The sequence below is a fragment of the Vombatus ursinus genome, unplaced genomic scaffold, assembly GCF_900497805.2.
Source record: "Vombatus ursinus unplaced genomic scaffold, bare-nosed wombat genome assembly UNPS02014828.1, whole genome shotgun sequence".
In the NCBI taxonomy this organism is placed as follows: Eukaryota; Metazoa; Chordata; class Mammalia; order Diprotodontia; family Vombatidae; genus Vombatus; species Vombatus ursinus.
The window spans coordinates 1,646,730-1,664,024 of record NW_020954606.1 but is presented as its reverse complement, the minus strand read 5'-3'; the positions used below and the strand labels follow the sequence as shown (position 1 = coordinate 1,664,024).

General features: G+C 38.7%; 1 pseudogene; it reads left to right on the top strand.

Annotated features, from left to right (window-relative positions):
* Positions 1–12,276: 12,276 nt before the first annotated feature.
* Positions 12,277–13,148, top strand: LOC114025137 (annotated as a pseudogene).
* The last annotated feature ends 4,147 nt before the right edge of the window (positions 13,149–17,295 follow it).

Here is a 17,295-nt window from a genome sequence, read left to right as displayed (position 1 = left end):
GCAATGGGAACACACTTGTCCTCTTACTGAGTTCCAACTCAACCTACCTTTTCACTCTTGAGGTACTGAGGAGTTCCCAAAGGCAAACACCTCAGGATCCAGCTTAAGAGGTAAACAGTCGGAGGTCCTGTAACCCTTTTTCCTCTACCCTCTTACAAGCCTCTGCACAGTCTGCACCGATGGTCAAAGTGTGCAGGTATTGACACCCAGTTTGTCATATGCAACATTCTGCTAGAATTTTGAAAAGGCTACAATTAGTTCTAATCAATGCTGACACTCCAGTGATTGGCACTACACTATACTATACTATATACTATACTATAATTTGTTCAACCATTCTTCCCAATTAATGGACACCTCCTTAGTTTCTAGGTCTTTGCTGCCACAAATATTTCTGTACACATTGGTCCTTTTTCTCTTTCTTTGGTCTCTTTGTGATGTAGGCCTAGTAGTGGTATTAGTGGGTCAAAAGTTGTGCACATTTTAATGACTTTTGGAGCATAGTTTCAAACTGCTTTATAGAATGGCTAAACCAGTTCCAACTAAGGATACTTTGATTTTTTTTTCTTTTTTAGCCTTATCCCTAAAAGCTGTTTTTGCTATAAAGGTTACTACTCCAGACCCAGTAGTTAGACTTTTTAGATGCCAGGTCAGAAGAAATATCTAATTTTAGCATCTAGTTATCAAACTAATTAGTCAAAATAGAAAGTTTCCAGATGGCCTGTTTCTTCTGGGTTGGGACATCCGATGGATTGACCAGCCCTGGCAGGATCACCCTATGGTGTCCTGGGATCTTTGTCTCTTCCCACTAGGTGGTGTCTGCCCATCTTTCACCATCCCTCCTCTCCTTTCCTTCCTGCCCCCCTAACCCTATCCCAAGGTGCTCTTGTGCTACTTCCGTTAGAGGTAGTTTGCTGGACTGCTTCCAGCGCAAAATTTCCTTGTTATGCCTCTACTAGAAGAGCGTGGTATCGTGGAGTGAATACAGGACATGGAATCAGGAGGCCTGGGTGGGAATTGAACAGTGTGACCTTCGGCGAGTTATTTTACGTATCTGGGAGTCCATTTGCTCATCTATAAAATGAAGGGGTTGGACCCAATTGTCTCCAAGGCCAGTTTCAGCTCTGAATCCTAGGAATGCACTTAGTAAATATCATCTTCTGCTGAGAGGGTATTACAGAGCCTAACATTTTCTCTGTGTCAGTGGGCAAGTATGAGAAAATTACCGAGTCTCTGCTTAAGAAGCTCAAATGTCATAGAAGAGTATTATATAGGTGCAGGTTCCCCAGCCCTGATAGGGCAAAGGAAAAAATGCTTCCACCCAGGAATCTGAGAGGAAAGAGTACTGGACTTGAAGTCAGGAAAACCTGAGTTCAAACTCCAATTCTAGAAATTTACCAGCCATCATAAGCAAGCTGCTTAAAATGGTGATAATATTGTATACAATACCTACATCATAAGGTTGTTGTGAGCCTCAAAGAAGAAAATGCAGGGTTTCCCAAAAGAATTAGTGCAGTTTTAAGCTATTAAAACCCAAATAGATATTAAGCTTTAGTAATTTAAAATAGACTTTGGGACACTCTTAATATGTAAATCAGCCCCCAAGGCTCTGACTTGAGTCCTTTTTCAAATAGAAGTGCTATGAATTCAGAAGAAAAAAAGATCACTGTGAACCTAAAACCTGGCCCTCTTTCAAACTTCCTTATTTCTGTTGAGGAAACCACAATCCTCCCTGTTGCCTAGGTTCATTATCTCTGGGATATATTAGATTCTTCTCTCTTCCTCACCCTGGCAGCCCCATATCCCATCAGTTGCCAAACCTTGTTGATATTTATCTCCTCAATAATTTTTCATCTCTCTTCTTCTGTCCACTCATGGAATCATACCCAAGTGTGCATGGCTTGCACCTGAAGCTCTGTAATGGCTCCTAACTGGTGGTCTCTTTCTTCTCTCTCTATTCCTACAAGGAATAGGTCTGACCATGTCACTCCCCTGCTCAAAAACCTTCAATGGCTGTAAATTTTACCAAACATTTAAGGAAGAATTAATCCCAATGCTATGTAAACTATTTGAAAAAATAGATAAAGGAGTCCTACCAAATTCCTTTTGTGCCACAAATATGGTTTTGACACCCAAACCAGGGAGAGTAAAAACAGAAAAAGATAACCATAGGCCAATTTCCTTAATGAATATCAATGCAAAAATTTTAAATAAAATACTAACAAGGAGATTATAGCAATATATCACAAAGACCAAAACCTATAACTTGGTGAGATTTATACCAGGAGTGCAGGGCTAGTTCAATATTAGGAAAACAGAACAAAATCATATGATTATACCAATAGATGCAGAAAAAGCCTTTGACAAAATACAGCACCGTGCCTATTAAAAATACCAGCTAACATAGGAATCAATGGAGCCTTTCTTAAAATGATAAGTGTTGTTCGTCAATTGTATCCAACTCTTCATGACCCTGTGGACCATAGCACACCAACACTATTTGTAGGGTTTTCTTGGTGAGGATACAGGAGTGGTTTGTCATTTTTTTTTCCAGTGGATTAAGTCAAACAGAGGTTAAATAATTTGTCCAGGGTCATAGAGCTAGAAGAAAGTGTCTGAAGTCACATTTGAACTCATGTCTTTCTGAGTGAGATTGGTGAAGACCCCTCATAAAATTTAAACTTAAATAAGTAAAGTAAGGTAAAGACCCCTAATAATAATATATGTGTATATGTATGCCCAGGTCAGGAAGCTTGTAAATAGCCCGGATGGATATGTTCAAATTTTTGTAAAAATAATCACCACCACAAATTATTCCAGGATCTGAAATGAAAACAGGATGTACTAAGAGGATACTTGAAGGAGTGGGAGGCAGGTGAAACCTATGCAACAATTCTGTAATTTCTTCTGCTGTTGCTGGGGTAGTTTTTTCGTGTTCAGATTGTGCCCTCTGAAGCCCAGCCAATGGAATAAGAGGTAGGGACTAGGGTGGAGTTGCGGTTAGAACCTATAAGAATGTTTGTTTGGTTGATACCACCTGTGGTCTTGCATCAAACTGCCTTTCGGTGTGAGTTGCCCTTTCTCGAGATCAAAATAAAATCCTTTCTACTTTCTACCTGGAGAAACCTCTGAATTAATTTGGGTAAGGGTCATCGCTGTCCCACACATTTCTGACTCCAATCTCAGCACTTTATCCACTAAACCATCTAGCTACTTCTAAAATGTTAAGTAGTATCTATCTAAAACCTAGAGCACACAAGATCTGTAACAGGATTAAATTTGGTTGAGGCAAGGATGTCCATTATCACTGCTGTTGTCCAATATTGTACTAGAAATGCTAGCTATAGCAATTAAAACAAGAAAAAGAAATAGAAAGGATAAAAATAAACAAAATTATCACTCTTTGCAGATGATATGGCATACTTACAGATTCCTAGAAAATCAACTAAAAAACTAGTTGTAACAATGATCAACTTTAGCAAAATTGCAGGAAATAAAATAAACCCACATCAGCATTTCTGTATACTACTAACAAAACCCAACAGAAAGAGATAGAAAAAGAAATTTCATTTAAAATAACTGCAGACAATATAAGCTACTTGGGAGTCTACCTGCCAAGACAAACCCAGAGATTATATGAACACAGTTATAAACCACTTTTCACACAAAGACATATCTAAACAATTGGAGGAATATTAATTGCTAATGGGTAGGCTGAGCCAATGTAATAAAAATGACAATTCTCCCTAAATTAATTTACTTATTATTATATTATTATTATATACTAAATTATTACTTGTATCAAAGAATTATCATATAGAGCTAGAAAAATAGTAACCAAATTAATCTAGAAGAACAAAAGGTAAAAAATGTCAAGGGAATCAATGAAAAAAATGTTAAAGAAGATGGCCTAGCAGTTCAAGATTTCCAATTATATTATAAAGCAGTAATCATCAAAACAATCTGGTTCTGGCTAGGAAATAGACTGATGGATCAATGGAATAGACTAGGTATATAATATACAGTAGTAAATGACCATAGTAATCTTGTGTTTGATAAACTCAATGATCTAAGCTTTTGGGGTAAGAACTCAACATTTGACAAAAATTGCTGGGAAAACTAGAAAGCAGTTTGTCAGAAACTAGGCATATACTAACATCTCACACCATAAGGTCAAAATGGATAAATTATTTAAACATAAAAAGGGATATGTTAATTAAGGGGATCATGGAAAAATGTGCCTGTCAGATCTGTGGATAAGGGAAAATTTTATGTCCAAATAAGAGACAGAGGGGATTTCAGGAAGTAAAATAGATAATTTTGAATACATGAAATTAAAAAAGTTTTGCACAAACAAAAACAATGTTGCCAAAATTAGAAGGAAAACAGGAAACTGGAATGGGGAGGGAGAAATTGCTGCAAATTTCTCTGATAGAACTGAACCAAATTTGTAAAAATACAAGCCTTTCTCCAGTTGATAAATGATTAAAGGATATAAATAGGCAATTTTCAGAAGAAGAAATCAAAGCTATCAATAGTCACATGAAAAAATGCTCCAAATCAGTACTGATAGAGAAATGCAAATTTAAAAAAACCCTGCAATACCATCTCACACTTACCAGATTGGCTAACATGACAGAAAAGGAAAATAACAAATGCTAGAGGGAATGTGGAAAATTGGGACACCAATGCATTACTGGTGGAGTTGTGCACTACTACCATTCTGGTTAGCAATTTGGAATTAAATCCAAAGGTCTATAAAACTGTGCATACACTTTGACCCAGCAGTACCACTACTAGGTCTGTATGCTAGAGAGATCAAAGAAAGGGGGAAAGGACCTATTTGTGCAGAAATATTTATAAAGGCTCTGCTGGTGGTGGCAAATAGAGGGAATGCTCATCAGTTGGAGAATAGCTGAACATGTTACGGTATGTGATGGTGATGGAATATTCTTGTTATAAGAAATAATAAACAGGATGGTTTCAGAAAAACCTGGAAAGACTTACATGAACTGATGCAAAACGAAGTCCCCAGAACCAGGAAAACATTGTATACAATAACAGTAATACTGCAACAATTATCAACTGAGAAAGATTTAGCTACTCTAATCAAGACATCGATCCAAGATAATTCCAATGGTTGTTGTTATTCAGTCATTTATGTCTGTGTCTTTGTAACCCCATGGACTATAGCACACCAGGTCCTTCTATTCTCTGCTACATTTTTAAGTTTGACCAAGTTCATGTTCATTATTTCCATGACACTATCTATCCATCTCATCCTCTGCCATCTCCTTTCCTTTTGCCTTAAATCTCTCCCAACATCAAGGTCTTTTCCAATGAGTCCTGTCTTCTCATTTTGTGGCCAAAACATTTGAGCTTCAGTTTCAGCATTTGACCTTCCAGTGAATAGCCTGAATTGATTGCTTTAAGTATTGGCTGATTTGATCTCTTTGTTGTCCAAGGGACTCTCAAAAGTTTTCTCCAGCACCACAATTTGAAAGTATCAATTCTGTGGCACTCAGCTTTCCTCCATACATTGCTACTGGAAAAACCATAGCTTTGACCATACAGACCTTTGTCAGCAAGGTGATGTCTCTGTATGCTGTACAGATTTGCCATAGTTTTCCTTCCAAGGAAAAAGATTCTTTTAATTTCATGGCTGCAGTCATCATCTGCAGTGATCTTTGAGCCCAAGAATATAAAATATGACTCTGCTTCCATTTCTTTCTCCCTCTATTTGCTAGGAAGTCATGGGATAAGTTGCCAAGTTTTTTTGATGTTAAGCTTCAAGTCAGCTTTTATACTCTCCTCTTTCTCCCATCAAAAGGCCTATGATTCCAAAGGACCAACAGTGAAAAATGCTATCCACCTCCAGAGAGAGAACTAAAGAACTCAGAATGCAGAACAAAAAATACTTTTAAAAAAATTTTTCTTTATTTTTATTGTTTTATTTGTGTTTTGTTTTGCAATGTGGCTAATATGGAAATATGTTTTGCATGACCTCACATGAATAATCAAAATCAAATTGCTTGCCTTCTCAAGGCAGGGAGAAGTGTGTGTGAGAGAGAGATGATTTGAAAATAAAAAATGTTTTTAAATGATTATTAAAATTTTTTTTACATGTAATTGGGAAATATTTAATGAAATAATTTTTTTTAAAAGAGTAACTCCAATCTCTTGTGATTTTTCTCTTTCTATCTGTGGATTGAGTTGGCACTCGTGACCTCTCCCTCAGAGTTCCAGTGAAGCAGAAGGAAATGTTTCTCTTTCCCCCACCCCTATCCAGTTACAATGGATACTGTAGGTGTATGGCAGCCAGACAATATGATGGTCAAGATGAGCCTGAGACTGGACCTCACATCCCTGATCACCTCTTCTGCTTTGGGTTTCTTGATCTGAACACAAATGACCAAACACAATCTTGAGATTGGTGTTTCTAGCACTGATGACAACCATTAGAGATTCTGGGTCTAGGTGCTGGTTTCCTATTAAGAGGTGACCTTCACAGTAACTTTTCCCAGATAAATAGATGACCGCTGCCAGGAGGATACTAGGAATGAAAGGTCCAGCCAGGGTATAACTTGCCAGAAGATTTACACTGTGAGTTACACAGACAACAAAGGCCAGAGGTAAAAGTAAAACACCTCTTCAGTAGCCCCACCCCGAGTTTCAGTTTTAATGTTTTAAATATCAACATTCTAGGAAAGCATACTAGGATTTATGAGTTACTATTTCATGTATTTATACTGTCAAGTATTTATCAATGTGCACTTAGGAATCTTTTGTGTTTTAAGTATAAAGTAAATAAATAGCTGTTTTCTATCTGATCAATTACGTACATTGAATATCTTTCTAGAGGCAACTCTATTATTCCCTTTTAGAGGATTAATCAACTCAAATGATCCATACGTAAGCTTTGTTTTAGAGATTTTCTCCAGCATTCTATTCTGAGGTGAGAAAATAATTGTGAGCCAGAGAATAGGAGAGTGTCTCAAAATGCAGTGACCTCTAAAAGAATGAAATCAGGGTCACCCAATACTGAACCTGGTCCACATGAATCCTCTTAGTGGGGGAAATGATGTTCACCCAGGCTACAGGTCTTTAAACTGCTTTTCATGACCTCTAAATTCTAGTCAAACTGGATTACTAGTTATCCCCCAAATTCATTACTCCCTCTCCTGACTGTTTATATTTTCACATTCTCTCCTCCATTTTCTCTTCTCAAAATCCCTATCTTCTTTCAATGCAACCATTTCATAAATCTTCCTTTATCTCTCCCAGCTAGTAATCTCTCCCTGATCAGTTTTTTAACCCTCCTTATTTGCCTAAATATTATATCCCCTGGAATCTAGGCTCCCAGAGGACAATGGCCATTTTGGTTTTGTGTGTATCCCTGGATTCTAATGCACTGTCTTTTGCATAGGTGACACCTTATAGATGAGATGAAATGAGAAAATGGATATCTACAAACCTTGAAGCTGGAGGTTCAGTGGCTGTTGTCCTGGTCCTGGAGTAAGGAATATGTCAGTTCAAATCTGCCCTCAGATACTTCACCTCTGTCTGCCTCAGTTTCCTCAACTGTAAAATGGGGATAATGATAGCACTAACTACCTCACAGAGTTGTTATGAGGATCAAATGAAATAATATTTATAAAGTGCTTAGCACAGTGCCTGGCTCACAGTAGGTGTTTAACAAGCTCTTACTCCCTTTTACCCCCCCCCCATGTAAATGACAGCCAAAATTGTTCACTGTTGAGTGTCAACGGAAGGTTTCATGGAGGAAGTGGGAGTGAGTCAGGCTTTAAAGTGTGTTTAAAATTTAGATATGTGGAAAAGAAGAAAATTATATTTAAAGTAGACTTTTAAAATGTCGTTTTCTTCTTCTCCACATATCTATATTTTAAACATTAGTAGAAAGAAGTCTACCAATGAATAGACTATCTAAAAGTGGAAATGGATTTATAGATTCATATCCAAACTTAAAAATATCAGACGTAAATATCATAGCCATATATGTTGCTGGTCCTCCTTTTCAGACAAATGTAAGATCAACATTTTTTTTTCTGAGAATTCTGAGCCTTTCTAACTAATTCTAAGTGGAGCAAGAAAGTGGAGCCATATTTCAGATGGCTAGGAGAAGGTGTGCTTGGCTGATTTATTGCTGATTCAGATCTTGCTCTGTTAGATCTGAAGCAGAGTTGGTACAAACCGTGACTCAGCAAGTACTGTTGAGTTGGATAACGTGAGTAAGCAGTTTCCCCTTAGGTAAGGACAGAGTCATCCTTCAGTTTGTTCGGCAGATAATTATGATGTTTTCTAAATTCTCAAGCCACGCTTTCAGAAGGTAGTCCATGTTTCCCTTGCGGTCACTAGTACTTATGACTCAAATAACACTGAGCCTTATTTTCTCCAAGATTGGATTGCTGAAATGCCACAGAAGGGTACCCTGGCATCTCCTCCCTCACACATGAGTGTATTCTTTGTCTTTTTAGTTCTAGGGCTAAGTAGTCTAGTTTCAGGTCATGACTTGGGGTGGGGAGAAAGAAGGGCTAAGCCAGGTCAAGAAGCATAAAGTTAATGCATCAAAACTGGCCCTCTTACATACTGACATTTAGTGGGTTGAAAAGATGATTCTCCATTACAAAGCTGGGCGTTTGGTATTAGTGGTGTCTGAAAATTAAGCTAATATTTCCAAAGAATCTAGCACTTTCTAGTTTGACCTAAGGAAGCCCTTACTTTCTTACTTCATCTACTTGAATTCCGTCTATCGTCCCAGACTTAAGAAATGAGGCAACTTTAGAAACACTCAGTCAACGAGAGAATGATGGTGGTGGACTGTCCATACTACTGGCTTGGAAATTTAAATTATTTTAATTTCTTTCTTTTCTTCTTTTCAAGCATCCTCACTGTCCTTTCTCTCCATTGGGTCAAAGGTTGACCTAATATTAGGGATTGGAAGACTTGAAATCGACAATTTGTTCCGATTCTACTACTACTTAGCTTGCGTGACCTTGAGGAAGTTTTCATTTTTGTTTTTACTAGACTTGTGATTTTATTGGGGTTTAGAGCTTCCCACGTGGAACCCCTTCTACCAATGAAGGTCCATAGCTTCTTTGTAACTTACAGTCTTAAAAAGATACCTGGGGCACAGACAGGGTAAAAAGCTTTCTCACCCAACCAAGAAGTGCTGGAGGCAAACTTGGAACCAAGCTCATCCTGATTCAGAGGCCAGCTCACTATTCATTGTGCCACCCTGCCTCTCCAGACTTTGATCCAATTCTTTAATCTCTTATACTTAGTTTCCTCATCTGAAAAATGGGACTAATTATAGTTACTATCTCTATGGAAGTCAAGGCACTCAAATGGGATTATCTGTGTGAAACGGACCTTTCTGTAGCACTTGACACTTTTCACTGTCCTCTCCTGGATACTCTCTAGTGTCTAGATTTTCATGACACTTTTTTTTTTCACTTATCTAACTATGCTTTCTCATTCTCCTTTGATGGATTGTCACCCATACCATGCTCCAGAACTGTGGGTGTACCCCCAAGGCCCTCTTCTCTTCTCTCTTTCCATTTTCTCCCATGTAGTGATAGCAGTTCACATAGGTTTCATTATAATCATTACTGATATTCCTCCCAGACCTATACATCCAGCCCTAGTGGCTCTACTGAGCACTATTTTCACACCACCAATTGTTTATTGAATATTTCCAATTAAATGCGCCGTAATTGCCACATCTCAACATGTACAAAAGAGAATTCGTCATTCTCCCTTCCCCCCAACTCACCCCTTTTCCAAATGTCCCTGTTTCTGTCAAGGGCACCATCATGTTCCCAGTCATCCACGTTCAGGAGTTTGGTGTCACTCTCACTCCTTCCATACAGCTTTTCAGAGGCCAATCTTGCTTCTACCTCTGCGGCATCTCATCTCCGCCTCCTTCTCTTCACTTACACAGCCACGATCCTAGTTCGGTCCCTAATCATCTCTTGCTGGTACTGTTGAGAGAGCTTCCTAATTAGTCTCCCCACTTCAAGCCTCTCCCCATTCCAGGCCATTCTCCGTGCAGTTGACAAAGTGATTTTACTAAAATGCAAGTCAGTCTACGTCATTCCTCTACTAAATAAACTTGTTATTACCTCAAAGATAAAAGCCTCTGACATCTAAAGTCATTTACAACCTGACCCTGACCTACCTTTGCAGTCTTTTTCCTCATCCCCTGCCTCTATGTCTTTCCACTGGCTATCCTCTATTCCTGGAATGCACTTCCTTCTCAACACTATTTTTCAGTTCCCAAGTTTTCTTCAAGACTCAATTCAAGTGCCACCTTCTACATGAAGCCTTCCCTGATCTTTCAGACTACTACTGTCTTCCCCCACATCTCAAATGATCTTGGATCTATTTTTGTATATGCCTCTATCTGTACTTGGTATCTCTTCTGGCTAGATTGTAAACTCCTTGAAGCTAAGGATTGTTTCATTTTTGTATTCTAGCATCTAGCACAGTGCCTGGAACATGGTAGGAACTGAATAAATGATTGTGGATCAATTGATTAAAATATTATAACTGGCAATTCAGACTTTCCCTGCAGGCAGAGAAATGCTAGGAAACCTGACTATATAAATTATGAGAATTATAGTCCTGGTTAGATAGTATGATTTTTTTCTTGCCCTGGCAGACAGTTTGTGCATGGACACACCAGGTTGAAGTAGATGTAGCTGAGGTTACCGAACATGAGGTGCAACTGGAGTTTGGGTTTGGGGAAGGGGGAAGACACAGTGCAGTGCACAATGGCATTTAGGGAGAATGCTCTGAAAGGCATTTTACAATTCAGGTTCAAGGACCAGAATGTAGGAGTTGAAGGCGTGGCTCCAAAGGCCATGGCCTCTGCTTTTTTTAAAAAAAAAAAACTATAATGGTTAGAGGTGTGAAATATTACAACCATATTGGAAAGCAATTTGGAATTATGCAAATGAAGTGACTACAATGTCCATTATCCTTTGAGCCAAAGACTCCATTACTGGGCTTATGCCCAAGGAAGCCACAGATAAGAAGAAAGCCCTATATACATCAAAATATTTATAGCAGCACTTTTTGTGTCAGTAAAGAATTAGAAACAAAGTAGATGCCTATTGATTGGAGAGTGACTAAACATATTGTGGTACACAGATGCAATGGAGTATTACTATGCTGTAAGAAATGATTTGTGTGATGAACATAAAGAAGCATGAAAAGATCTATATGAACTGATGCATAGGGAAGCAGAGCTAAGAAAACAATATACATGATCACTTCTGTCGTTCAGTCTTTTTTTCAGTCCTGTCTGACTCTCCGTGACCCTGTTTTGGTGTTTTCTTGGCAAACATACTAGAGTAGTTTGCCATTTCTTTCTCCAGCTCATTTTACAGATGAGGAAACTGAGGCAAACAAGGTGAAGTGAATTGCCCAGAGTCATACAAGTGCCTGAGGCTAGATTTGAACTCATGCAGAGGAGTCTTCCTATCTCCAGGCCCAGCTGTATCCACTGAGCCACCTAGCTGCCCCTATAACTATAATAATGGAAATGGAAATAACAACTATACACCAAAAAAAGTAAATGCAACAAAATTATAAAGATCAAGCATGATTTGAATGAAGAGATATGAGAAGACACCCCACCCCATCCCTTCATATATGTAGGAAGTGTTACATATTACACATTTTCATACTTTTCCAATGTATCAATTAATTGTGCTGATTTTTTTCCCCTGTATAAGAGATATTATTTGTTATATGAGATGACTTTCTGGAAGGGTGAAGGGAAATAATACGTGGGGGTAACTGTGATGATACAAGAAACAGAAGACATCAATGAAAACATTTAAAAAAATTTTTAAAAGTCAAGTCAAATAAAATAAATATTATGGTTATGGCTGGAATGGACTGACGTTGAGGTCAATGAAAGGACAATGAAGGTTTAACTCCCTTTTCCCTTCCCCAGTGCCAGTGGTTTCTTTAAGCTGTTTCTAATTTGTTTTATATAAAACATAATCAATCATAACTTCTCTGGGTCTCATGTCTGTATGTTAATTGTATGGGGGAGGAGGATTACAATGGAGGAAATCAGGGAATTTTTTATGGTACAGAAATAAAGAATCAAAGGATGAACCCTCTCTGACTGTCAAGTACAAGGAAAGGAATTCTTCCCTTTCCCAATGTGGCCCCAGATCAGGGCTGATCTGAATTAAAGGGAATTTTATGAAAAGGGCCAGGCCTGGAGTCTTGGCGAGAAAAATGGAGGACCTGCTGAAGCAGGAGCGGCAGAGCTTCACGGCTAAAGGCACGGGTGGGTGCCAGAGTTATGACGCTGACAGAGACCGGGTATTCGTGAAAGTCAACCACAAGTCTGAGACCAAAAAAAGTTTGAAGGTGAAATGGCAAGTTTATTTGCCGTCCTGCAAACGAACACAGTGAAAGTACCCAAACCCATGAAAGAGATGGATATGCCAGGGGGTGGGAATCTACTAGGGATGGAGCATTTGGACGTGGGATATTTAAACAGTCATGCTGCAAAACTTTGATCGCAGTTAGCCGATTTCCACCTTCATAATAAAAAGCTTGTCAAGAAAGGAGGAGAAAACTCTTGGGAAAGGAGGAGGGCAGGCAGAACGTCAGTTTGTGGACCAATCTGGGTGTGATAACCTGCTACGGATTCCTCCCTCAGGTGAGCGATTGGCAGAAGGATTGGGTAACGTTCTATGCCAGGCACCGAATCCAAACCTGGATAGACATAGTGGAGAAGGAGTCAGAGGACAGAGAAGCAGTAGAACTTTGGTCCCAGCTGCAGTTGAAGATACCTGGCGTGTTCCAAGGCCTGGAAATTGTACCTGCCTTACTCCATGGGGATCTCTGGGGAGGAAATGTCACAAAAGATCAATTATTTTTGATCCCACTTTCTTTTATGGCCACTCAGAGTTTGAGCTTGCCATAGATGGGATGTCTGTGGGCTTTGGCAGCTCTTTTTACTCAGCTTACCACACAAAATCCCTAATGTCCCAGGGTTTGAGAAGCAACTTCAACGCTTTCACTACTTATATCATTGGAATCATTTTGGATCTGGGTATAGAGAATTTTCCCTGAATGTAATAAGGAACCTCATAAAATAAGTGCTCTCTCTTAGTGTTTGATCCTCAGCCCACTTTGATGATTCAAATATAGCATTATTTCTCTAAGGAGGTATGTTACATTATAGTCAAACATCTAGAATCTAGGTCTAGAATTTCTCCTGTTCCTGTCCTCTCTTCCGCTGAACATCACCATATCCCCAGAGGGATTGGGTTTGGTTTTTTTTTTTGTTGTTTTTAACTTTTTCCTGTAATTAGAGTAGCTCACTATTGAGCTTCTTAATCCAGAACCCACAAGCACATACAGTAGCTTATTTACAAGCCATGAAAAACCTCACAGCTTAGAGAAAAATTTATTTCAAAGTTGAATATTTTCTAGAGGCTAGATAAAGGAAGCTAGATTAAGCTATGCTATAGGATAAAGAAACTGTGAAGTAATGAATGGCAGCATTTAGCCATCATGTTACCAAGGCAGAAAAGGAAAGGTTAGTAATCAAGCTTGTCTGAAGTGTGAATAAGAAAGTTTGATAATAAAGAGATGCCCTTATTTCTTTCTTGATTACTTAAACACATTCCTTTCAGCTTTTGTAGTGCTTAGATAAACATTTCTTGTAGAGTGAAGCAGGTTTTCCTAACCTTGGCCAGTTATCTTTTTATTGCAGAACATAAGAAGTGGTCAGTTCTGCTTCTTGATTGGTATGGCCTAAATCTGGAAATGAAAGTCATTAATTAGGAGCTTCACAGCATTCAGGATCACCTAATCTGATAAACAGAGGTGCAGCAGCTTCTGGTGTTTTCTAATAATAGTATTCTGTTTTTCCCCCCAGAAGGGTCTAGAATTTCTTTATTGATCCAAGAACTATTTTTCAAATATAAGAAATCAAGTGTTTCCAATTGGATGGCAGAAATGTAGGTTCTTGAACTGAGGAGCATAAAAAGTTTGGGAGATGGAACTGTGTTTCTCAGGCTACTAAACAGATCTGAAGTTATTTCAGAGTAATTTTGAAGGAATATGTTAATTTGCACTCTGTTGCCCTAAGATTTGCCAATCAGAAATGTTATCATAATGGAATTGCTGAGTTGGGTTTTACAGCATGCAATGGGGCTTCTAGATTACCTAGGCACATTTCTTTTTTTTTTCCCCTGTTGTTTCCTTTGCTGTGTGTCCTGCTGTTATAACATGAAATGAGCTTTTAAATGCTTTAATGTGATCCTAGCTAAGTGGAGTAATTTATTTGCTTTTTTATTTACTCCATCATGTCTTACCATTTTCCTAAGCCTAGTCAGTTATCTTATTTTCACAGAGTCTTGAACCAAATTATTCCTTCACTTAGTATTTCATCGATGTGGTAAATTTAATGAATGATGTTGATGCTTATCACCCTTTTGACATGAGAATTGGAATGATTTTTCAGCTATTTCAGTGAGTGATATCTGACAATGTATTTACTTCTGCTGTTTGTCTTATGATTTGGCTAAATAGCAGCTGTAACATTCTTGTACAGCAATAAAATAGACAAAGCTTGTTTCTAAAAAAAAAAAGAATCTTTTGAATTTTATAAATAGTTCTTATAAACTCCTAAAAAGCAAATGTGTGAAAGAAATAACTCAGGACTATTTACCCCAAGACTATGGAGTCATGACTAACTAGGACATGGGCATCCTTAAGTGTCAGAGATTTCAGTGAAGTTTCAGGCCTCCAGAGTGAAAGGAGGAGTAAAACGAACCAAGAGAACACCATTCTCCTGAGCTGCCTGGTGGGAGGAAGACAGTATGGTCTGAGAAGAATGACTCTGCCTTGGGACAAAACCTCAAAATTCCAGAGTCGGGGCAGAGTCTCCACTCTCATCCATGAAGTCAAACCTTGCCTCCCTGCACCAACTGCTGGTTACACTAGAAGGTATTAGGAGTGGTTCCCACTGATGTTCTCCTCTGTATCACACTGTGATGTTCAGATGACCAGATGCTGCAAGGCCAAACCCTTCGGTTCACTTTGCAGATTCTAGCAAGTTGGAAAGTTTTCAAGCGTGGGGCTGTTGACAGATGGTTTGCCTTTTGCCCAGACTAGCTCAGCTAAGTTTAGAGTGGCTCATCAGGAAACTGACTGAAAATTTAATTAAAAAAAAAGGTTGATATAGGGTGAATTTTTCAGTTACCTAAACTCTTCAAGTCCATCTACTACATTACAGAGGACTGAAATCTGTGTCCATGCTTATGAAATTATTTATCCTTGAACTATAGAAAAAAGGGTTGGCAGTAGTCATTTATACTTGATGGGAACGAATTCTAGAGTCCTAGCTAGAGCTACTGGAATCCTATTTCCCAGGACCTGCTTAGGGCAAAGGAGTGGTAAGCCTGGGGATCATTGCTTTCTTCTAAGTACAACTCAGAGATGTGTAACTCAATACAGTTTATGCACACACCATCCTGCTTAACTGGTTCTACTCTCTTTTCCACTCCTTTCCATTCAGCCAAGACCTTAGTCGCCAGTATTTCTAAAGGTCAGTGTGAACCGAGGATTGCAGTAAAAACTAAAGACAATTAAAATGGATTTTGTTATCCATTAATAATAGAAAGATCAACAAGCAAAGGCTGAAGACTTTAGTTTATGTGGATAGGCAAATGATGGGGTAAAGGTAAAACTACTCAACTCTAATTTGGTTCTTTTTTCCCTACCAAGCAATGATTTTCCAACCAGAAAGGATAGATCCTAAATATTTAATAACACATTGAAACCCAAGAAAATCAAGGAGATGGAAAGATAGCATCTTGTTTCTCTTAAGGAGTTCAAGTCACTTGATCTAGACCAATTATATTATAGGGTACTAAAAGAACTAGCGGGTGTAGCTAGGTTGCCCAGTGGTGAGAGTTCTGGGCCTGGAGTCAGGAGACCAAAATTCAAATCTGCCCTCAGAGACTTAATAGCTTTGTAACCCTGAACAAGAAACTTAACTTCATTGTGCCTCAGTTTCCTCATCTGTAAAATGATGCAGAATGAAGTAGAACCAAGAAAGCAATATATACAATATTTACAACAATATAAATACAGCACCTATCCCCCAGAGTTGGGAGGATTAAATTAGATAAACTTTGTAAAGTGCTTAGCAAAGTACCTAGAAAGTAGTAGATGCTTAATAAATGCTTAAATGCCTGTTCCCTTCCCCCATTTTATTCACTGTAGTGACAAGAGCAAACAAAAGAAAAGAAACTTCCTGATATGGGCAACTAGGTGGCTCAGTAAATGGAACTGGGCTTGAAGTCAGGAGGACCTCATTTCAAATCTGCCCTCAGATATTTACTAGCTGTGTGACCCTGGGCAAGTCACTTAACCTCTGTCTGCCTCAGTTTCTTCAACTATAAAGTGGGAAACAATAAAAGCACTTACCTTTGAGAGCTGTGAGGATCAAATGAGATAATGAATGTAAAGCACTCATCACAGTGCCTGGCACATAGGAAGAGCTACATAAATGCTATTATTATTATTGTTGTTGTTGTTATTATTATTATATGTAAAAAAGTATTCATTGGGGGTAGCTAGGTGGTGCAGTGGATAGAGCACCAGCCCTGGAGTCAGTAGGACCTAAGTTAAAATCTGGCCTCAGACACATAACACTTAGTAGATGTGTGACCCTGGGCAAGTCACTTAACCCCACTGCCTAGCCCCGCCAAAAAAGTATTCATATTGCTAGAGTGGTAGGATCTGAAAAGGGTCTGTTCCTATGTCTTTATGCCCATAGTATAAAAAACACTCATCTTTTGAAAAGAGCATCAGAAACACAACTTGTGTTTGTGTTTTCACGTTTATCATGCTACTTGTTAGGTACAGTTAGCTGAATTGAGTCTTGCTATCCTGCGTGTAATATTGAAGGTAGAAAATAAGGATGGGCAGCCTCTAGAGCAAGGACATTTCAGGTTGTGATAAAAGAAAATGGATAATGTAGTCAGTCAGATTCTTTTCCATTTTTCAGGAAGTGGCAGTGGCAGGGGACATTGCCCAATGGAAGAATCATTTCTTTTGGACTATTCTATAAAGATGCAAGGGAAGCTGGGTGGTGCAGTAGATAGAGTGCCAGTCCTGGAGTCAGGAAGACTCATCTTTCTGAGTTTAAATCTGGCCTCAGACACTTACTCACTGTACGACCCTGGGCAAGTCACTTAACCCTGTTTGCCTCCATTTCTTCATCTATAA